The sequence below is a fragment of the Accipiter gentilis genome, chromosome 13, assembly GCF_929443795.1.
Source record: "Accipiter gentilis chromosome 13, bAccGen1.1, whole genome shotgun sequence".
In the NCBI taxonomy this organism is placed as follows: Eukaryota; Metazoa; Chordata; class Aves; order Accipitriformes; family Accipitridae; genus Astur; species Astur gentilis.
Window position 1 is genome coordinate 34,868,871 of NC_064892.1, and position 22,286 is coordinate 34,891,156.

At 52.5% G+C, this 22,286-nt stretch overlaps 2 long non-coding RNA genes across 2 annotated transcripts; both read left to right on the forward strand.

Annotated features, from left to right (window-relative positions):
• Positions 1-1,571: 1,571 nt before the first annotated feature.
• On the forward strand, positions 1,572-9,141 carry LOC126045208 (uncharacterized). The gene is made up of 4 exons (XR_007507958.1): positions 1,572-1,630; positions 2,990-3,338; positions 3,667-3,725; positions 6,218-9,141. It is a non-coding gene; the product is annotated as an uncharacterized LOC126045208 (long non-coding RNA).
• Positions 9,142-13,145: 4,004 nt separating this feature from the next.
• On the forward strand, positions 13,146-17,178 carry LOC126045209 (uncharacterized). The gene is made up of 4 exons (XR_007507959.1): positions 13,146-13,667; positions 14,932-15,470; positions 16,436-16,624; positions 17,106-17,178. It is a non-coding gene; the product is annotated as an uncharacterized LOC126045209 (long non-coding RNA).
• Positions 17,179-22,286: the final 5,108 nt, after the last annotated feature.

The window sequence follows — 22,286 nt, forward strand, 5'->3', positions numbered from 1 at the left end:
TTATTAGTATTATCATTATTAGTGTCTTATGTTCTATTAAACCGTTCTTATCTCAACCCAGGAGTTTTACTTTTTTTTCCTGATTTCCTCCCCCAACCCACTGGATGGGGGGGAGTGAGTGAGCAGCTGCATGGTGCATGGTTGCTGGCTGGGGTTAAACCACGACAGCAGCGTTCTGATGGCACGGAGGTGTGCCCATCCCAACCGAGCCCCAGGGTCGCCAGGGTATCGCTCACTTGCAGGTGGGCCGCTCGCATCTGGTGCGCTGGGCCGCGGCCTTTTCTGCCGAACAGAGCTGCCCCTCTGGTACGAAGCAGCTTTGGGTCTCTTGTGGCCTGCCTTCAGGCTGTCACCTGAACCAGGCGTTATTTTTTGTTGTAAATCACCAGCGTCTGCTGACTGGCTGCTGTCACTCCCGCAACCCTGATGCCCCACGCAGAGGGATACAGCAGTCCCTGGGGCTTGCTCCAGGGGACACCCCCCCTTCCACTCCCCCCCCCCCCCCATTTGCAGGTTCCCTGTGCTGCTTCTCCTCTCTAGATAATGGGGTGGGGGGGAGGGACAGAAGAGGCCACCCGAATTGTCTGTTCCTTGCACTTGACTGCTGTAAACGCTTCAGCCGCTCGGGTGCTTTTTGGAAGGGAGGCGATGAAGAGGAGTGCCCGGGCTGTGAGTGGGGAGAGGGCAGGGCGACGTCAGCCCTGTGCCCCCAGTAAGGAGTTGCCGCCTGCGGCTGGTCTCTACTGGGCCGAGCTGTCAGTCATCCCTCACGCAGCTGACGCTCAGAAGAGGATCGTTGCGGGGGTGCGGATTCTGCTGCCCCGTGGCCGAAGGTGGGAACTGGCGTTGGGGAGGCGCGCATGCGCGGTGGCGTGTGTCGGTGGGCTCCTGCTGTTGACGGGTAACCGAGACGCGGTAAGGCATCTCGACAGGCGCGCATGCGCAATGCACGGCCCTCGCCGCTGTTGCCTGGCAACCAAGGCGCGACACGGCGCCTCGGAAACCACGCATGCGCGGCGTCGCGGTTTACGGCAGTCCTGCTGTTGCCTGGCAACCAAACCACGGTACAGCAGCTCGGGAGCCGCGCATGCGCAGTCGCGGCCCCATGCGCCAGCGCTCTCGTTCGCCACCTAACGACCAAAGTCCGATACAGCAGCTGGGGTGCCGCGCATGCGCGTTCTGCCAAACCGTCGCCGCTGCCACCCCGCGGCCAATGTTCGGTACTGCAGCTCGGAGGCTGCGAGTGCGCGGGGCTGCCCCGGTCCTGCACGTGCCGTCCGACGGTACCGGCAGTGCGGCCCCGGGGGAAAGTGCCGCCGCGCTCGTTGCTTCCTCCCTCCCGGTAAGGAAACGCCGCTGACCGCCCCGCGGGCGCGGTGTCGGCGGGCACTCCGCGCGCAAAGCGCCGAACATGCAGCGCCGGCACCGCACAGGTGCGCAGCAGCAGCGCCGCCGCCGCTGGTGCCGCCTTGTGGGCAAAGTGCGGTACTGCAGCCCGGCGTTCGCGCGCCGGCTCTGAGCCCTCCGGCGCGCCGTCGTACGGCCGGCGCGCATGCGCGGTCCTCGGGAGCAGCGTGGCGGCGCGCAGGGCGCGGGTGTCGGCGGCAGCGGGCGAGCGCCGGGACCGCGGGTGAGGCGAGCGATCCCCTCCGGCGGGGGCGGCGGCTGCCTCCTGCCCGCTGGCCGCTTGGGGCTAGTGGGACGGGAAGCTGCGAAGCGGCCGCCTCCCGGTCCGCTGGAGGCGAGCCGGGCCAGGGCAGCGCCGGGCAGGTCCCCAAGAGCCGACAGAAGAGAAGAGGGGACGGAGGCGGGCACCCCCCAGGCGCGGCCAGCGGGCGCCTCCCCGAGTCGCCGGAGCTCCCCCGGCGCCTTCCCCCAGCTCCGCTCGGCCCGTGCGGCTGCCCCCAGCTGCAGCCCCTCCCCTGAAGCCTGTGCTGCAGCCTCAGGCAGCCCCCGAGCCCTGTCGTGAGGGCGGCAAGCTGGCCCTCCGGTGTTCTCGAGTCTCCCTTAATGCGGGTGCCGTTAGCAGCGGCGCGGGGAAGGAGCGGCGTCCGTCCGCGGAAGCCCCTGCGGACGGAGGGGCTCCGGCCAGGGCGGAGCTGCGGTAATAACGGTCGCTGCTGCCTCTTTCCCTCTGCCAGAGGCCACGCCGTGAGCGCGGTTCTCTCTTGTTCCCTCTTTGGTTTTCTTGTTTTCCGAGTGGCTGGGCCCGGCAACCCACGGGGGTGCTTCAGCTGGGGGGTTTGGGGTGGTGGCCTGGCCGTGCCGCTGATGGCGGGGAAATAAAGCGTGAAACGGCAATCAAGAAGTGGCGCCCTGCCTGTGCTGGGGCTGCCCCGCAGAGGCGTGGGGCCGGGCCCTCCGCAGGTCCCGAGCGCTCCCCGAAACTACGTGTGGGGCCCCGGGGGTGCAGGGCTGTGGGGTGGCGATGCTTGGCGTCGCCCGTGGGCGCTGCAGGGTCAGAAATGGAGAACAAGTTTTCTGTTCCTGGGGCTTGAGGACAGGCCCGCGTGGCTGATGTGCGGGCTCAGAAACAGACCGAGCTGCCCGGCTTTGGGCCCAGAAACAGAGGTCCAGCCCTGCGTGTTTGGGCCTTGAGAACAGGCTCAGCAGCCGGGTTTTTTGGCTCCCAAATGGGCCCCGAGTCAGCTGGTGTGGGGGCCAAAAGCAGGAGCCGGTTTTGCAGGTGGGTGGGAGGGTGTTGGGGGCTGCGGGGGGAAGCGGGGGGCGGGCAGGGTGCGTGGACCCTCCCCGGAGATGGGGGTCTGGTTGTGTCGGACGCCAAAGTTCGGGAGGCCGGCACGCAGTGGGCCAAACTCAACATCTGCGGTGGTCTGTGGGGGGAAAGGCGCTTTTCAGACCCCATGTGCCCTCTTGGACTCCAGCTCTTCTTTCTGCACTGCTCAGAATAGTTGTTAAGTAATTAATCGCCCAAACTAACGGATATTTACTTGGCGTGTAACTCTGATGTTTAATCCTAATGCTCCAGGTTTGACAGCAGTTGATATACAGCCTTGTGGAAAGCCCAGACCGTTGCACGTAGCTGGAGCTTGTAAGGAGAAGCAGCTGAAATCAGCCGGAGCTTCAGTGCGGAGCTGGGGCTTCAACAAGCCAGAACTGTAGCAAGCGGGAGCTGGAAAGAGGTGGGGTGTCCGCTGTCTGGAGTGTGCGTTAGCCAGAGGCAAAAGTACCTGCGGCTGTAATGAGCAGAAGGTGCGATTAGCTGGAGCATCTTTTCACTGGAGCGTCCGTCGGCCGGACTGCGCTCCCAGCACGGCCGAAGAGCGGCCGGGCGCAGGCAGGGCTGTCCACAGCAAGTAGCTCCGAGCAGCGGGGAGGTGAGTTGTCCTTCTGCCAGCAGGGAGCCCAGCCTCTTCCCTCGGGGATGCAATCCACGCCATGCTCCTCTCTCTGCGTGGAGGGTCTTGCCCGGTCCGTTCCCGCAGGCAGAAGCGAGGTGGGGGTCCCCCGGCTCTCCTGGGGCAGCCCCCCCGCAAGGGGGCGCGGGCGAGGTGTCGTCGTCCTCTCGGTACCAGGCAAAGGGGAGAGAAACTGGCCAGCAGGAGCTCCTGGGGTGCAGAGCCCTTCCGGCAGAATCTCCCCTGTCTTTTCACCGTTGGCTGGGTGTGACAAGCAGGTTCGTTTCTTTGTCTCCTCTTCTCCCAGTGTCACCTTCCGCGTCACACGAAGAAAATCCTGCGTGGTCAATGCCGCTTGCTGCTCAGGTAATCGCACGTATCGGGCTGGGGGAGCGGAGAGAAACGATTGTGAGTTCGAGGGCACTACAGATGCTCCACGTTAAACCCACAGAGAAGGCAAATTTGCTGCTAGTGCAGAAAAGCTGATGGAAAAATTGCTGTTAACAGATCGTGCCCTGTTCCTGAACTGGTCCCTTGATGTGTTTTTGTTTCAGGTGAAAGAATGACATTTCCTGTCTGGTAAATTCAGAGCTGCCCGTTAGCTTCTTCAGGGTCAAGTGTTTCTCTTCTCTCTGTTCATGTTGATTTTATGGGCAAGTTGGAAATAGCCTTTTACTTTTTTATGTATAACTGAATTTTTAGGAATATGTGGTGTCCCTGTAGTTGATTTTTGAGCACCTAGATGCCAGTAGAAATGTAATGAGTGAAACATGATGGGAACTGGTACTTAACCTTGATTTTTATTTGTTGGGGTTTTTTTTTTCTTCTCCATTAAGAGTGTTGATGGCATGTTGTCCCGTGGCACAGTCCCCATTTCGTTCAGTGGAGTCTTCAGTCTAGGACTTTTAAGTAAAAAAGTTTGTCCTTCCAAAAAGGGGCTAATCATTCCTAGGACCGAGGCATAGACTTGGAGAGTCGCTTAAGTACGTGATCGGAATTAAAGCCAACTTTCAGTTGAAGTTGCTGCTGTTGGTCTTTGCTTTCATTGATTTCTCCACCACTCCCTCGTGGTTGGGAGCTCTGAATCGTAACGTTTTTCAGTCTCTAACACATTTCCACCCCCACCTCCCAAAAAAAGGAGAGGCAGCGTCTAAAAGTTAATTAGTTTCCTCACAAATGCGTGAGTACATAAAATTTGAGTTATGATGATTAAAACCATAAAAATGACGCCAGTCTTGCAGATCTGGACTATTTCTGGACAGGCGTTCATCACACACAGAAGTCGTCAGGGTACGGATCACCTGCGCTTCATGCTCTGACAAGACAAAATGCTGAGGCAGGGATGAGCTCTGAAAGAAAAAAAAAAAAAAAAGGAGGATACAGGGTCACGGTTTTGTTGTGTTGTTGTTTGTTTTTAGAGAGTGCAATATTGACTGGTGCCAGCCTGCAGAGCTCTTCTGCTGCCTGACCTCTCCTTCTCTTTCATGGCTGTGATTGTCATTTGGATAATTGTAGAAGAGCAGTTAAGTTACTTGCCTCTGTGAATGTGCTGGTAATACCAGGAAGGCAAATGCTTGAACCAGTAGTGAATAACTTGGCTACAGGTAGAATTTCTAAAGGAAGAACAGCAGCAGCAACAGGAAGCAAATAGCAAGTGACCAAAAACTTGCGTGTGTCAAACGCATCAAAGCTTTATTGCCGAATGTTGTTTGGCAATACGTTCCAAATGGCTTTTTTTGGTAAACATAAATTTTCAGGAAGTTCAGGGTTGCGTGTGGCAAAACGTGTCCGTCTGCGTCCTGCTACGTAAATAGCATGGGTCAATGGCAAGTCCAGTGGCAGGGCTGCTGTTCCCTACTCTCGACGTTGTCTTAGTAGTGTTGCAGCATTTGGACCTTAACGGACGGGCTGAGGAATGGAAGGAGAATGCCCGTTTTCTGTAAGGGCTCAGAATGCCAACCCTTTTCTCTGCCTGCTGCTCCCCTGTGCGTGAGATGAAGTTGTTTTATTTTTCTCCCTTGTTCCTGGTCTAAATATTTCTGGAGCTGTTGCTGCTGTGGGTTTGCAGTTGGTGTTACTGCGTTTTTGTAGTGTCCTAGCGATGGGTCATTTCTGCTGTGGCGAAGCATCGAGATACGGTTTTCGGTGTAAAGCGACAGAAACTACGTTCACTACAAACCGGTAACTTGCGGCGCAGGTGAAACCGATCTGGCGCGTGCAGCTGTGCTTGCAGGGATGCTTGGTGGCTCCTCATCAAAACGGCGGGCTGTGTGCGTGGACATCCATAGGGTTGCACTCTGGGTCCGAGAGCGTTAACGTATTTTTGCTGTTGGAAGGTGGAATGGAGCGTGTGCCTGTTAAATCTCAGGGCAGTCAAAAGCTAGGAGGGACCCTGAGCGGGTTTGGTGGCACAACTGCGGTTTTAAAAGATCTTGCCCGTTTGGAGCAACAGACTGGAAAAAAATGATTGCTTTTTTGCAACAAGGCAGTTCACAAGGACAGATGTGTTGCTGTGCTCTTTAGCAAAAATACTCAACTTGGGATGTATAGGTTTGATGGAGCCTTGGCTGTACTAAAGCTTGAGAAAATGTATGTAGGTCTCTGGGTGTGTCACCTGCGTGTATCTAGGAAAGTGAGTTCTCGTGAAAGTAAAGTTGCCAATGAGTCAAAAAAGAAAGGAGAAAAAAAAAAAAAGGCATGGTTGTCTGAAAGATGCAAAAGCTCTAGTGGCCTGTGTCAACAACTGTACCGAAGATGATGCAAAAATACTTTTTCCTCCGCTCAGTCATACTGTCTTCACAAACCTTCACAAAAAAAGGCAGCTTTGCGCTAATGTGTTGGGTTTTTTCTTCTCTCAGCTGGACGTCAGCTGGCACCGTTTCGCTGTGGTTGCCCTTTCTTCTGCCATGACGGTACGAGACAGAGGGAAAGATTCCGTAGTGGCCTGCAAGTACAAGGTACGCCTACGATGTGTGTCTGCGTTTTTGCAAAGGTACTTGCGGTATGGACTTTAACATTGAGAGTGTGCCAACTCTCCTGCTTTTTTTAACGTGAAATATTTTAACAGAAATACTAAAAATAAGTTCTGTTCTGGAGCATGTTACACCTATACAAAGCTTACTTCCCTCAGTTTATTTTCTCTTCCTGAAAGCATAATCATCTGTTTCTGTGTGCTTGCTAGTAAATGATACTGTGAAAATAATTTTGTACTAAAAGAGGGAAGAAACTGTTCGTAAGAGTTCAGGTGTTCAGAAGAAACAGACTTTGTTTTCATGATAAAAGCTTTATGCTTTTACAGTCAATGAGTTTTTTAAAATATCTTATAGTAGTACTCAAAAACGTTATGGAGATAATTAGCATCTGTACTAAAAGCAATAAAGGTCAAAGAAGAGACGGGGGACAAAACAGGACAAACGGGCATCGCATCTGTGTGTTTCCCAGGCTTTCCCAGGAAGCATTAGCAGCCTTGTAACTAGTGACAGTGAGCCCTGAGGTGTTTTTGATGAGTTACTGCTTCAGGAATGTATTTTTTCCTTTAACCTACAGTGTGTAATTTTGACTTCAGTTGGAAAGAGATTTTCCAAAATGGAAGTCTTTCTCACTCAAAGAAATTTTGTTTTAGGAACTTCCCATCAGAGTGGATCTTCCGAGGTGATTGACTTGACAGTAGAAGTCATCAGTAACAAGACTTTTCACTCTCTTTAAAAAAAAAAAGTAAAAAAAAAAAAAAGTCCAAAGACCCAAGCACAGCCCATCTTCCTAAAGTTGATGGCATCACTGGTCTTTGGTTTCTCAGTTGTAACAGTCGAGATAACATGAAAACGTGTTACTCTGCCTGCTTCAGTACTGCCAAAAGCATTAGGAAATCCACCAGTGCTTTTTGGTAGTCTGAGGTATTGCAGCACTGGGGATTTTACAAACTGACTTGCATTGTTTAAACTGTAACTGCCAAATAGCTGTAGTATATGATGTGTTAGGTGTATGTAAGCAGTTAGGTATTTTTCTAAACGGTTAAAAAGAGAGGCAACTGAATGTTATGGGGTTTTTTTCCTGATGTTTTGACGGAGTGCTCTGAAGTACTTTCTTTCTGTCTGGCTTTCAATGGTGCATTTCCCTGGCAGTTCAGTAGCGCCTCTCTTGGGCAGCTCAGCTGGCCAGGTGTCCCTCCACGTTACGCAACACGCACAAAACCCCCTAGTCCCATTATAACTGTGTACTTTGGAGAGGGATAATTTAACGGTACGAATTCAGAGCTGTGCAAGTTAAGGTAATGGGAAAGGGAAATCAAATACTTTTACAGTATAAGTGTTTTCATTGGATGTATATAAACATAGGCACACCTTTTTAGTGTAAAGTGAATTACTGAGATTTATTCTTTATTTTTCATTTTGCTCTTTGAAGTTTTCCACTTCACTTTCAGCTTTATTCACCAAACAAGCAAGATGCAAAGCAGCAGCAGCAGCGCAAGGGCTGTAGCTGTTGTGGTGGATCCGTAAGTGTAGATTCTGATTGCGTACGACCTCGTCCCACAGCCTCCCAGGGTTATCTCCCTGCAGCAGTGCTGTAAGGAAGGAAGGAGACAGTTTTCCAACACCGGCAAGAGTGTTTACTTGTATGCTAAGAAGGTGTTCAAAATGGTATCAATTAGCCTAAATGCTGATTTTAAGTGTTCAAATCGCTCTTAACTTTTAGAGGAGGTGATGTATTTCTAGCTGACCTTTTTTACCTGGAATCCTCCTTTAGCTCAGCGACTCTTCTTGTGCACCCCCAGCCTCTGCTGGCAGGGCGGTATGAGAAGATGGAAGGTCCTTGACTTAGTATAAACACTGCTTAGCAACAACTACAGCATCAGTGTGTTGTCAACATTATTCTCATCCTAAATCCAAAATGGCCCTGTACCAGCTACTCAGAAGAAAATTAACTTTATTCCAGCCAAAACCAGGACAACCCCAAACCCCCTGATTCTGGGTCTGCAAAGGAAAAATACCAAACAAATTTGGGACTCTTGGGAAAGCCAAATCCGCCTGGATTTGCGCAGCTGGAAAGCAAAAACCCTACCCCATTTGCATGCACAAACCACAACCAAAAGATCACCCCTTTTTATGTTGTGGAAAAGCACTGAAACACACCCCAAACTGAGTATTTTGAAAGAGCAAAAAACTCCCCAGTTTGGGGAAGACTGGGGGTGAAGCACAGGCAGTTTGAGGGGCGTTGCTGGGGGTCCTCCCAGCGTGGATGATCTGGTGTGGATGCTCTGTTGCGGGTTATCCCAGGTGAGTTACCTGCTGTGGATCATCCTGGGTGGACTCCCTGGGGTAGGTCATCCCCACCTGTGTCCCACCATGCACCTTTGTACCCTCACCTACCTTCTCCCCAGCGTGTGTTTCTCCCCCATATGCCCCCCGCTGCTCCAGCCCACCCCCTTCACCCATTTGAGTTTCTAACCCACGCGAGTTGTTTCCCCCTGCACCCCCTGCTCTCCTATCTCCTGCTCCCCCCTGCTTCCTTTCCCTCCTCCATATTCCACACCACCCCCTCCACGCCCCCATCATCTGTCAGCCTCCAGACCCCTGGTGTGCTGCCTGCACCCTGTTCTCTGTCATTCTTTATCCTCCTTTTCCTTACAAGTTGTTGTTGTTGTTTCTTTTTAATGATGATTAAACTGTTTTCGTTTCAAGCCACGAGTTTTCTCACTTTCGCCCTTCCGATTGTCTCCCCATCCCGCTGGGGGCGGGGGAGCGAGTGAGCGGTCGCGTGGGCCTTCGTTGCCGGCTGGCGTTAAACCACGACATGAGGTGAGTTGCAAGCCCTGCCTGGCTAATGCTGGAGGCTCTCTATGTTCCTCCTGACATCTCGCCAGGCCGTCCTTTTCTTCATCGCCGCTTTATAGCGAGTGCCTCTCGCTCCGTAAGCGGCAGTACTGGGGCCGTGTTGCAGGCGGCAAAGGGCAACTGTGACGCTTGCTGGCAGGAGCGGCAAGGAGTGCGGAGTCACGCTCCTGTAGGGAGCAAAGATGGAACCTCGAGGGCTCTATGGTCCTCTGCTGAGGACATCTAATATCCCGACAGGCCTCTTTGCTTTCCCTGCTTCACGTCTGATTACTTTGCACGCCGGAGGGCAGGGCGGTAACACCGTGCAGCGTCTCTTCGATAAGAGACAAGCCCCGCGCAAGGAGCCTTGCGTGCATGCAGGATTAGGAGAGCAGCGTTCTGATAGCACGGAGGTGCCCACCCCGACCGAGCCCCAGGGTCGCCAGGGTATCGCTCGCTTGCAGGTGGGCCGCTCGCATCTGGTGCGCTGGGCCGCAGCCTTTCCTGCCGAACAGAGCTGCCCCTCTGGCACGAAGCAGCTTTGGGTCTCTTGTGGCCTGCCTTCAGGCTGTCAGCTGAACCAGGCGTTATTTTTTGTTGTAAATCTCTCGCCAGCATCTGGTGACTGGCTGCTGTCGCTCCCGCAACCCTGATGCCCCATGCAGAGGGATACAGCAGTCCCTGGGGCTTGCTCCAGGGGACACCCCCCTTCCACCCCCCCCCTAGTTGCAGGTTCCCTGTGCTGCTTCTCCTCTCTAGATAATGGGGTGGGGGGGCAGGGACAGAAGCGGCCGCCCGAATTGTCTGTTCTTCGCACTTGACTCTTGTAAACGCTCCAGCCGCTCGGGTGCTTTTTGGAAGGGAGGCGATGAAGAGGAGTGCCCGGGCTGCGAGTGGGGAAAGGGCAGGGCGATGTCAGCCCTGTGCCCCCAGTAAGGAGTTGCCACCTGCGGCTGGTCTCTACTGGGCCGAGCTGTCAGTCATCCCTCACGCAGCTGACGCTCAGAAGAGGATCGTTGCGGGGGTGCGGATTCTGCAGCCCCGTGGCCGAAGGTGGGAACTGGCGTTGGGGAGGCGCGCATGCGCGGTGGCGTGTGTCCGTGGGCTCCTGCTATTAACGGGTAAACGAGACGCAGTAAGGCATCTCGACAGGCGCGCATGCGCAGTGGCGCACGTACGGCGCTCGCCGCTGTTGCCTGGCAACTAAAGCACATTATGGCAGCTCGGCATGCGCGCTGCGCCTCGTACGTTGCACGCCGCTGTTGCCTGGCAACCAAAGCTCGACAGGACGCCTTGATAACCACGCATGCGCGGAATCGCGGTTTACGGCGCTGCAGTTGTCGCCTAGCAACCAGAACGAGTTACGTCAGCTCGGCAACCGCGCATGCGCGCTGCGCCTTGTACGGTGCTCCCTGCTGTTGCCTAGCAACCAGAACGCGTTACGGCAGTTCTGCATGCGCGCTGCGCCGTGTACGGCGCTCGACGCTGTTCCCTGGCAACCAGAACGCGTTACGGCAACTCGGAATCTGCGCATGCGCGCTGCGCCCTGTACTGCGATCGCTGCTGTTGCCGGGCAACCAAAGCGCGACACGGCGCCTCGGTAAACGCGCATGCGCAACGTCGCGGTTTACGGCGCTTCTGTTGTCGCCTAGCAACAAGAACGAGTTATGTCAGCTCGGCAACCGCGCATGCGCGCTGCGCCCTGTACGGCGCTCGCTGCTGTTACCTAGCAACCAGAACGCGTTACGGCAGCGGGGCGAACACGCATGCGCGCTGCGCCTTGTACGGCGCTCCCCGCTGTTCCCTGGCAACCAAAGCGCGACACGACGCCTTGGTAACTACGCATGCGCAGCGTCGCAGTTTACGGTGCTTCTGCTGTCGCCTAGCAACCAGAACGAGTCACGTCACCTCGGGAACTGCGCATGCGCCCTGCGCCCTGTACGGCGCTCGCTGCTGTTACCTAGCAACCAGAACGCGTTACGGCAGCGGGGCGATCACGCATGCGCGCTGCGCCTTGTACGGCGCTCCCCGCTGTTCCCTGGCAACCAAAGCGCGACACGACGCCTTGGTAACTACGCATGCGCAGCGTCGCAGTTTACGGTGCTTCTGCTGTCGCCTAGCAACCAGAACGAGTCACGTCACCTCGGGAACCGCGCATGCGCGCTGCGCCCTGTACGGCGCTCGCTGCTGTTACCTAGCAACCAGAACGCGTTACGGCAGCGGGGCGATCACGCATGCGCGCTGCGCCTTGTACGGCGCTCCCCGCTGTTCCCTGGCAACCAAAGCGCGACACGACGCCTTGGTAACTACGCATGCGCAGCGTCGCAGTTTACGGTGCTTCTGCTGTCGCCTAGCAACCAGAACGAGTCACGTCACCTCGGGAACCGTGCATGCGCGCTGCGCCTTGTACGGCGCACGCTGCTGTTACCTAGCAACCAGAACGCGTTACGGCAGCTGGGCAACCGCGCATGCGCGCTGCGCCTTGTACGGCGCTCGCCGCTGTTGCCTGGCAACCAAAGCACGACATGACGCCTCGGTAACTACGCATGCGCGGCGGCGCTCCTGCTGTCGCCTAGCAACCAGAACGCGTTACGGCAGCTGCGCATCCGCGCAGGCGCGCTAAGCCTGCGGCACTCGCCGCTGTTGCCTGGCAACCAAAGCGAGACACAATGCCTCCGTAACTGCGCATGCGCGGCGGGCGCTCCTGCTGTCGCCTAGCAACCAGAACGCGTTACGGCAGCTCGGCATCCGCGCATGCGCGCTGCGCCTTGTACGGCTCTCGCAGCTGTTGCCTAGCAACTAAAGCGCGACACGGCGCCTCGGAAACCACGCATGCGCAGCGGCGCGGTTTACGGAAGTCCTGCTGTTGCCTGGCTACCAAACCACGGTACAGCAGCTCGGAAGCCGCGCATGCGCGGTCGCGGCCCCATGCACCAGCGCTCTCTTTCGCCACCTAACGACCAAAGTCCGATACTGCAGCTGGGGTGCTGCGCATGCGCGCTGGCGCGTTCTGCCAAGCCCTCGCCGCTGCCACCGCGCGACCAATGTTCGGTACTGCAGCTCGGAGGCGGCGAGTGCGCGGGGCTGCCCCGGTCCTGCACGTGCCGTCCGACGGTACCGGCAGTGCGGCCCCGGGGGAAAGTGCCGCCGCGCTCGTTGCTTCCTCCCTCCCGGTAAGGAAACGCCGCTGCCGCCCCGCGGGCGCGGTGTCGGCGGGCGCTCCGTGCGCAAAGCGCGGAACAGCAGCGCCGGCACCGCACAGGTGCGCAGCAGCAGCGCCGCCGCCGCTGGTGCCGCCTTGTGGGCAAAGTGCGGTACTGCAGCCCGGCGTTCGCGCGCCGGCTCTGAGCCCTCCGGCGCGCCGTCGTACGGCCGGCGCGCATGCGCGGTCCTCGGGAGCAGCGTGGCGGCGCGCAGGGCGTGGGTGTCGGCGGCAGCGGGCGAGCGCTGGGACCGCGGGTGAGGCGAGCGATCCCCTCCGGCGGGGGCGGTCGGTGCCTCCTGCCCACTGGCTGCCCGGGGCTGGCGGGACGGGAAGCTGCAAAGCGGCCGCCGCGGCAGGCTCCCGGTCCGCCGGAGGCGAGCCGGGCCAGGGCAGCGCCGGGCAGGTCCCCGAGAGCCGACAGAAGAGAAGAGGGGACGGAGGCGGGCACCCCCCAGGCGCGGCCAGCGGGCGCCTCCCCGGGTCGCCGGAGCTCCCCCAGCCCCGCTGGACCCGTGCGGCTGCCCCCAGCTGCAGCCCCTCCCCTGAAGCCTGTGCTGCAGCCGCAGGCAGCCCCCGAGCCCTGTCGTGAGGGCAGCAAGCTGGCCCTCTGGTGTTCTCGAGTCTCCCCTAACGCGAGTGCCGTTAGCAGCAGCGCGGGGAAGGAGCGGCGTCCGTCCGCGGAAGCCCCTGTGGACGGAGGGGCTCCAGCCAGGGCGGAGCTGCGGTAATAACGGTCGCTGCTGCCTCTTTCCCTCTGCCAGAGGCCACACCATGAGCGTGGTTGTCCGTTTGTCCCCAGGGATGCTGTTGACTGCAGCAGCCTCAGGCTCGCGTAGGCTGTCTCTGCCCGGCCTCCCTCTCCTCGCGGCACGGGAGCACAGAGGGACAGGTGCAGCGCTTACTGGCTGTGGACGGGAGCTGCTGAAGCTGGAGAGGCCACAGAACGGTAAAGAAGAAACGGAAGGCCATCTGGCTGGCAGCTGCCTCCCGCTGCAGGCCAGAGAGACCCTGCCTCTGTGGGTGTGGGAGGATCCCTCCTCGTAGTTCACAGCAGGTCAGACCGCCAGGGTCTGTATGCACGACCAGCAGCGCAGTACGGCCACGTAGTGAGCGAGCAAGCGAGGCTACGTGTCTAAGAGGCCTCATCTTGTAAGAGCTGCGAGGGGCTCGCGTGTTCCGTTATGCGGAGGACAGCCAAGTGACTGGAGTTACAGAAGAGGAAGGGAGGAGAGAAGGAGAAAGAAGCGGCTGAACTGGCAAAGTCTCCTGGCAGCGCCAAGAACAAGAGCTGCGGTGAGCCCCGGGCCCTCGGGGCCCTGTCTCCCCTCTTCAGTGTTCTGGTCCCTCCCTGCCCCTCCCTCCCCTGGTCCCCTCTCTTTCCCACACCCCTGCCTTTTTTTTTTTTCTTTCCTCCCTTGTACCTCTGATGCTGAAAAGCCGGTCGAAGAAACTCCCTAAGACTCGTTTTGGAGTTTTAGAAAGCAGGCGTTCTTCATTGCAGCGCTGGATGCACGGGGGATAGTTCCACCTGGTGTGCATGCCACAGCTTTAGCACAAACAGGTTATATAGAATAAGTATTTGCTTATTAATCAGATTAGTATACATATACATAAAAACGACGACAACCGATTATCATAGCACTGCCTACATCCGATCACGCGCAATGAAGGATCCATTTGAGACGAAGGGGTGCTTTTGCAACCACCGACCCATTTGAAGTTCTTGCTGGCTGTCCTCGAAGTCTTTATTCTTGTCCTTGTTCTTTGATCTTGAAGCTTAACGCAGTTTCAATCACATGTGATCAGTTTCAGCATTGTTCCCATTTAGCTTACAGGGGAACATCTAGTCATAAGAGCAAAGAACTGCAAAACATAGGAGTACCTACCTCTGCTAGTTAATTACTCAGCTATACTTTTGTCTATTGTTTCAGTCGTAGCGTTAGTATAAGACTTCTAATAATTATTTACCAAATCTCACTTTTACAGTCACCTAGCAGCAAACCACAGCTGGTACAAAGTATTAAAACCATCCAAATATTTAGATGTGCCATACAGAACGTATGGTAATATGCTATCAGAGGTGTCGGAGGGGCAGGGGGAGCGCCGGGGGGTGCCCCGAGCCCCGGCGCAGACTCGCTGGCAGGACTCGATAGGCGCGTGACTGACTGAATAGACGCTGGCCGTCTGTCCCCTTTGCCCTCCGGGCTGCGTTTGCGCTCCCTCTGCACGGGGCGAGGGGCTGTGAGGGAGCCCAGGGGAGGAGGAGGTGAGGCGCTGGTGGGGGCGGGCCGTGCCCCCCCTGTTCCTGCTGGGCTCCAGCTGTTGCAAATATTCTGGTAAAGAAATCAACATTTAATCACATAGGAGAGTTAGGTTTGATTAAGAAGTAAAATTGTGAAGCATAACATATAGGATTGTTAAGTTTGAAACGTAGCCATAGAAACTTTAGGAGCTGTGTTATGCGTGACGCTAGGAACCGTAATATTGTTAAAGTTTGAAACAGCTAACCCTAGAGACCTCACCAGGAAGTTACTGGTTTTTCTGCATGCTGTTTCAGGAAACTAAGGAAACCGTCGTGGACACCAGTTTGCTGCTTGGAAACCCCCTTACCCTTCCCATCTTGATTTGAGTATCGAAGATGCCAGTCAGCAGAGCCAAGTGTCACTGACCAATGATTGGTTTTAAATAAGAATATTGATAAGGTTATATAATCACAGGACCGATCATTACAAAGGTTAAATTTAAGAATGAGCATAGTATGCGTTTTTACGGAAGGAGCTTAGGTAACAATGACCTGGCGGGAAAAGTCTGTAAAAACTGACGGATTTTGATACTAAGTGGGACACGCCTTTGGAGGAGCGATCCCCCGTGTCCCCAGCGCTGCGATAAACAAAGTGCCTGCTTCTTAACTTCACGTTGGTGTTAAGGAGTTTTATTCTGGATTTCGGTAATGGTTTTAGCGACCCAGATGGGACCTTGCGAGTGAGACTGGACGAGATCGAGTGTCGATCGAACTCCAGCCGGCACCGAGGTATTCTCGGGGAGAACCGTCACCCTCGACACGCAAAGCTCCTCGCAGCGTTCCCTGGAAAAAAGGTAAGGCGCTGCTTCTTTGGAATTTGTTTTGAAAGCCTGCCCGTGAAGCGCGGCGAAAGCTTCGCAGGGTTGGGGCTTGGAGGGTACCCGTCTGCAGTGGAAGCCTAGGCGTCTGCCCATAAGTCATAAGCGGAAGCTATTGCTGGGTTGGACTTTGTGTATTATTTGGGACAGCTGTCGTTTGCATTTGTTTGGTATTTAGTATTGGAATGTATATAAGTGTAATGGCATTAGCAACATTGTTTAAGAATAAGAGTGCAGGAAATAGAACTGCTGATGAAAAGTTACCAGAAACATCACCGTTGGGATGTTTATTGGCACATTGGGGTGAATTGCAGGAAAAATGGTAAACAAACAGAGCTTTGAGTTACAATACTATATTGCAATTACTGTTGTTTTGTAGGAGAGAGAGTAAATGGAATAAAGTACCACATGTAGATTTGTTCTTTTTAAGTGAACGTATCTGACAGGGACCGGAGGGAAGTCTCGCAGCAGAACCTCTGGTTACAGCTTGTTACAAATATTCTGATAAGTTAAAATTTTATATAAGCTGGGTTTGATGAAAAAGTAAAGACTGTAGAATATATAGGGGTTTGAAGCCCGCAATGTAGTCATCGAAACTTAGGAACATACAAAATGTGCTGTATACAGTCATAAGAAAATAAGTATTGTCTAAAATAAGTTAACCATAGAAACTTCGACCGATTTGTTAGTTTGTAGTGTTTCGTCCTAAGAAACTAAGAGAGATCGTTATGGATCTTAGTTCTGTTGCTTAGAAACACCACTTTGATCAAGATTCCAGTTAGTGGAATTAAGTAAGATTAACTAATGAATGTATTAGTATAAGAATATTGAGAAGGTGGTGTGACTGAGGGCCAATCACTAGAAACGTTAAATTCAAGAATTAACACTGAATGTACTTTTATGTAAATCTAATACATGATGGTGAAAATCATACTGCGCAGAATCACATAAGAGAGGTCAACTATCGGACAAAGTGAAGAAGACTATGGAAGACCACCAGCGGGCTTCTGAAGACCACCAGAGGCTTCACCACGCCTGCGTAGAAGGACATTTACATATGCTAGTGATTTATCGGACAGTTGATGATTATGTATGACATTTCCCAGAAATTTAGTGAATATGGATAACAGGTGTGTATTTAACCTGCATGATTAAACTAGACAGGTGCACACACTAGGTGGAGTGATCCCCTGTATGCCCAGCGCTGCAATAAAGTACGTGCTTCTTAACTTCTCATTGCTGTTAAGGAGTTTTATTCCGGATTTCAGCAACAAGCTGAACTGGGAGAACAGAACATTGAATTTGAGTTGACACTAGAGTCACCTTTTCAGTTTTAAATACCTTAGAGGGAGAGTTAAGTTTTGAAGAAATTGGTGGTGGTGGTGCAACAAGCGAACAAGAAACTAGACCCTTCTTTAAATCTTTAACAATGAAATTAGGAAAGCAATGGGTCACTCAGCAGTTTTTGTATGTGCCAAATTCTCCTAAACTCCTGTTAAGGAGAGATCTATTTGAGAACTTAAGAGGCAGAAATTAAATTTAAAAATGGAGACATTAAAATTTTAATTCCAGAAACTACACATATCGAAGCAGTGGCTTTGTTGTTAACAGGATGTTTACCGAAAGCAGAAGATTATACCAGTCCAAGTATAATGCTGTCATTCCAATCGTCTGGACTGGGAAGTTCCTGGTAAATCCAAAAAGCAGAACCTGTGAGAGTTGATTAAAGCCAGGATCGAATCCGGTAAGAATTAAACAATACCCCCCCCAAAACCAGAAAGTTGGAAAGGGTTAGTAATGGTAATACAAAAATTTTTAAGATACAAATTGTTAACAGAATGTGAATCCAGATATAACACCCCGATCTTGCCTGTTAAAAGGCTGATGAAAAAGATGACAGATTAGTTCAAGACCTCCTCAGAGCAATAAATCAAATGGTACAAGATATTCATCCGGTAGTGGCAAATCCTTATACTTTGTTAACAACCCTAACGGAGAAACGAGAATGGTTCACAGTGTTAGACCGAAAAGATGCCTTTTTCTGTATTCCCTTGGATCCCAATAGTCAAGAGGCTTTTGCTTTGGAATGGGAAAATCCTGAGACTGGGAGAAAAACACAATATACGTGGACAGTCTTGCCTCAAGGCTTTAAGAATAGTCTTACCATTTTTGGAAATCAACTGGCACAAGAATTAGAGATTTGGAAGAAAGAAAATAATCAAGAAATCTTGGTGGAATATACGGATGATCTGTTAATTGTAGCTGAGAAGGAAGAACAATGCACAAAGTTAACTGTTAACTTTTTGAACTTTTGGGGAATCAGTGGATATCGAGTGTCAAAAGAAAAAGCCCAAATAACCCAGAAAGAAGAAACTTATTTGAGTTTTAAAATCCTAAAAGGACAGAGACAATTGGGACCTGAGGGAAAAGAGGCAATGTGTCGTCTCCCCGAACCTAAGACTAAAAAAATTAATGACAAGCATTTCCGGGAATGGTCAAGTGGTGTCACCTGTAGATTATAAATTGTGGCTTGCTGGCCTGACCTTTATAGGAGCAGCTCAAAACCTCAAACAATGGATTGGACCGATGCCGAGAAAGCTACCTTCCAAGAATTGAAACAGGCTGTAATAGGGGTGCCAGCCCTAGCGTCTGCCAGATCTCACAAAAGACACTTGAAACTTTTTGCTCGTGAAAGAAGAGGTAGAGCTCTGGGTATCCTGGCCCAATATTTAGGGCCAAGTGGGCGAGCTGTGGCCTACTTCTCGAAGCGATTAGATAATGTGAGTCTGGGATGCTCTGGTCGTTCGAGAGCCGTCGCTGCAACTGTGCTACTGATCCAGGAAGCTCCTAAGTTCACCTGAGGACAAAGGATTACTGTATGTTTCCCATATGATAACTGTTGTGCTAAAACGGAAAGGGGGGCACTGGTTATCCCCTAGCAGAATGCTGAAATACCAAGTGGTGGTGTTGCTGGAACACGATGATGTTTACCTAAAAACTACTACCGCCGTTAACCCTGTTGCGTTTTCAACAACTGACCAAGTTAAAGGAGAACTGGAATGTGACTGCTTGCAGGCAATCGAAAGAGTTTACTCCAGCTGACTGGATCTCTGAGATGTGCCACTAGAAGAAACAGATTGGGAACTATATGCCGACGGAAGCGGTTCCTTCTGTGAAGGAAAACGTCTATCGAGGTAGACAATAACTACTGAGGAGGTAATTGCGTTGCCAACTTTGCCTTCGATGATATCTGCCCAAAAGGCTGAATTGATAGCTCTTACTCGAGCTCTGGAACTAAGTCAAGGAAAGCGAGTCAACACTTGGACAGACTCAAAGTATGCTTTTGGAGTAGTACGTGCGCATGGAGCGATACGGGGAGAAAGAGGACTGTTATCTGCACCAGGAACCACTGTTCAGCACGCAGAACAAATACTGAAATTGTTAGAGACCATTCAAAAACCAACAGCAGTCACGATAATGCATGGTAAAGCACACCAGTTAGGTAAGACCGGTCCTAACGCAGGTAACCGACTGGCTGATAAAGCTGCTAAAGAGGCTGCAGAAAAAGGCATCCTAGCACTAGTTCCAGAGAAAGGTATAAAATTGTCTAAAGAAACTGCAAATTGTAATGAAAAAGATGAAGAATTAATTATTAGATTGCAGGCTAACAAAATGAAACAGGATAGGCTGTAACACCGACAGGTCGAATAATAGTCCCACCCACAATAATAAGAGAAATTGCCCCATTGAACATCACAAAGTATACTGGGAAACAGAAAATGAAATATGACAAAGATTGTTTAAACAATTATAAGCGGACATGAAATGTGTATGTAAAATTATCCCCGAATCAGTAATAAGATCATCTTTGGGATTATTAAATAAGGAAATTTTTTAGAAGAATATTAGCAAGTTGATTTTATAGAATTGCCTTGAAAATAAGGATATATCCTAGTTTTAGTTGATATCTTTACTGGGTGGCCCAAGGCTTTCCCTTGTCGCACCAACAAAGCAAGGGAAGTAGTCAAAGTCTTGCTCAAAGAGATAATACCAAAATATGGGGTGCCTGTAAGAATGCCATCTGACAATGGCCCTCATTTTATAGCAAAGATTATGAGACAAGTTGAGCAAAGTATTATCTATGGATTGAGACTATCACACCCCACATAGACCACAAGCAAGTGTGTGGGGGGAGAGAGAGAATGAACTATATCCTTAAGCAACAGTCGAGTAAAATTTGTCAGGAAACCTCACTCCTCACATGGGTTAAAGCGTTACCCGTGGCTCTATTAAGAATCAGAGTATAGCCAGAAGAGAAAGAAAAGTCAAGTCTTTATGAAATGTTGTATGAAAGACCATATCAAGAGTCCTGTGTTCTGAGTATCTTGAGTGCCTTTGGAGATATGTTTTTAAAAGGTGTTATGATTTCTTTAAGCAATTCTTTTCGAGAACTTTGTCAGTATGTCTCCACAGCTGGACCCTTAGAATTGGACGTAGCAGCGCATCCCTTCCGACCAGGAGATTGAATATATATAAAATCACCGAGAAGTGGAAAGGACCGTGTCGAGTCATTTTAACAACACTTGTAGCAGTAAAGGTCTGGGAGAAGAACCTTGGCTTCATTATTCAAGAATAAAGAAAGCACCCAACAAGAAACTGGAAGTCTAAAGAAACTGGCCCTTTAAAACGGAAAATCTATAAGTTAAGTTTCACGTTATCTATTTGGGAAAACAGTTGTGTAAAGTTTATAATGTTGGGGTTGCTATTAGGAATATTGCCGAGGGCAATAATCTTTCTGTGTGTTTAGAGGGTGTATGTATTTTTTTTGAGGGGTTCTAAACATGAGATAAAATGAAACAATTATTGTTTGAGCTATTCATCTTGATATTAACCGTTTTTGTCATTTGGATTAAAAAAAATAATCTAGTTTTGTAACTGATTCAAAGTTTTGTAAAGACACAAAATTTAACCTCAGTAACAGCCTGCCTTCCGATTCCAAAGTCAGATGAAAATCTAGTTCCGTGGAGAATACTGACATTGAATTTAACCAAAACTTGAGAAAAGAGGTAGAACAATGAGAATCATTTTAGCAGATTAAATTGGATGGATTTAAAAGGCAATTATTTTTTTTAAATTTGAAAGAAGGAATTATAGCGTTGTGAATTATAACGTTACCAAACCATCCACCTCACGGACAAAAGAATTAATTTACTCGCCCTTCGGGAGAAACTTGTACAAGCACCCCTTGGGGCTGTCAGCTGCCAAAACCGTAGAGACAAGTGCAAAAAGGAACTTGGGATCATGTTTAAAATATAAAACGATGTTTAGAACTTACTGGAGTTCCAGGATCCTTGTTAGAGCCACCCAGAGTCAGGACCATCTGTGGAAATTTAGACTGGTTTAGACAACCAGAGGAACATCACACATCCTAAACAGAGCTGTATGAAAGTTTATACTTGCAGCTCCTCTGACCCCAAACTCCAAAGACTTTCTCTAGTAGCTAAAGCCCTAAGATGGGGGTGTATTTGTAGAAAGGATAATAATACTTCACATGATCTTTGGTCCCCTCTTAATAACGGGAAAAATTTAGCTTGGAGTTGACTGCATTAAAGGACAGGTGAAAAGTTCAGGGTTAACTGTTTGGGTGACTAGTGATGCTATATGATCCACTCACCTTTTCATGAAGGAGAAAATCAAATCGTGGTCTTTAGACTTAATAACTCTATCGTCTCTCTGGAAGAAATCTCCCTTGTGGCCTCGCTCTCTGGTGGACCTGGGGAAATCGAAAAGATGATACCTGGCAATCGCCAAGTCTTAGAACTAAAACAAGATGGGTATTAAAATCTGTATTTTGACCCCAGTTAACACCTCTTCCACATCAGATGACTCTTGACATCTTTCACTCAATCAAGGCAGTGCCTGCTGCTTCACTTCACCTTGGTGTTGAGGGGTTTTGTTCCGGGTTTCGGTACCACACCTGCGGGTCGGGGCTGGAGGAGCCGCAGGTGCAGGCAGTGAGAGGCTGAAGGCAACGCCCCCTCCCTGGCAAGGGGGGGGCTGCCGGGGGAGGAGGGGCTGCCGGGGGAGGGGCCGCCGGGAGCCCAGGCAGGAGCGGAGCTGAGCGGTGACCGGGCTGCGGCTGCCCCGAGGGAGAAGGTGAGCGGGGCCGGGCGCCCCTCGGAGCGCGAACGTCGGAGGCGGGGGTGGCCCGGGGGAGGTGGGGGCCGCCTGTGCCGAGGCCGGGGGGGAGCCCTGGGGGCTCACAGGGCGGCTGAGAGAACGTGCGCGCGGGGGTGGGGGTGGGGGGGCACTGACAGGGCGGCTGAGAGAACATGCGCGCGGGGGGGGGGGTGGGGGCGCTGACAGGGCGGCTGAGAGAACGGGCGCGCGGGGGTGGGGGGGGGGGCGCTGACAGGGCGGCTGAGAGAACGGGCGCGCGGGGGGGGGGCTCACCGTGGCGGGGCTGCGCAGTCGGCCGGCGGGTCCCGGGGAAAACCCCGAGGAGGACGGCGGGGTCCCTGTCGGACGCACGGAGCGGCAGCGGGGCCGTGCCGTGCCAGAGGGGCGGCGGCGGGAGCGCGCCGGAGCTACCCGGAGCGGCGCTGGGGGCTCAGCGGGCACTGCCGCTGCGCCGGCGGGGGGAGGTGGGGGGGAACGGAAGCGGCGTCCCCTCGGGGTCAGGCAGCAGGGCAGGCTGCCTCCCGGGGCATGCCGGGAGCTGTAGTTTTCGCGGACTCGGCGGCCGGGCAGCAGCGTGGCTCTCGGGCACGGCGTAGTCCTCGCGGCCCCCGG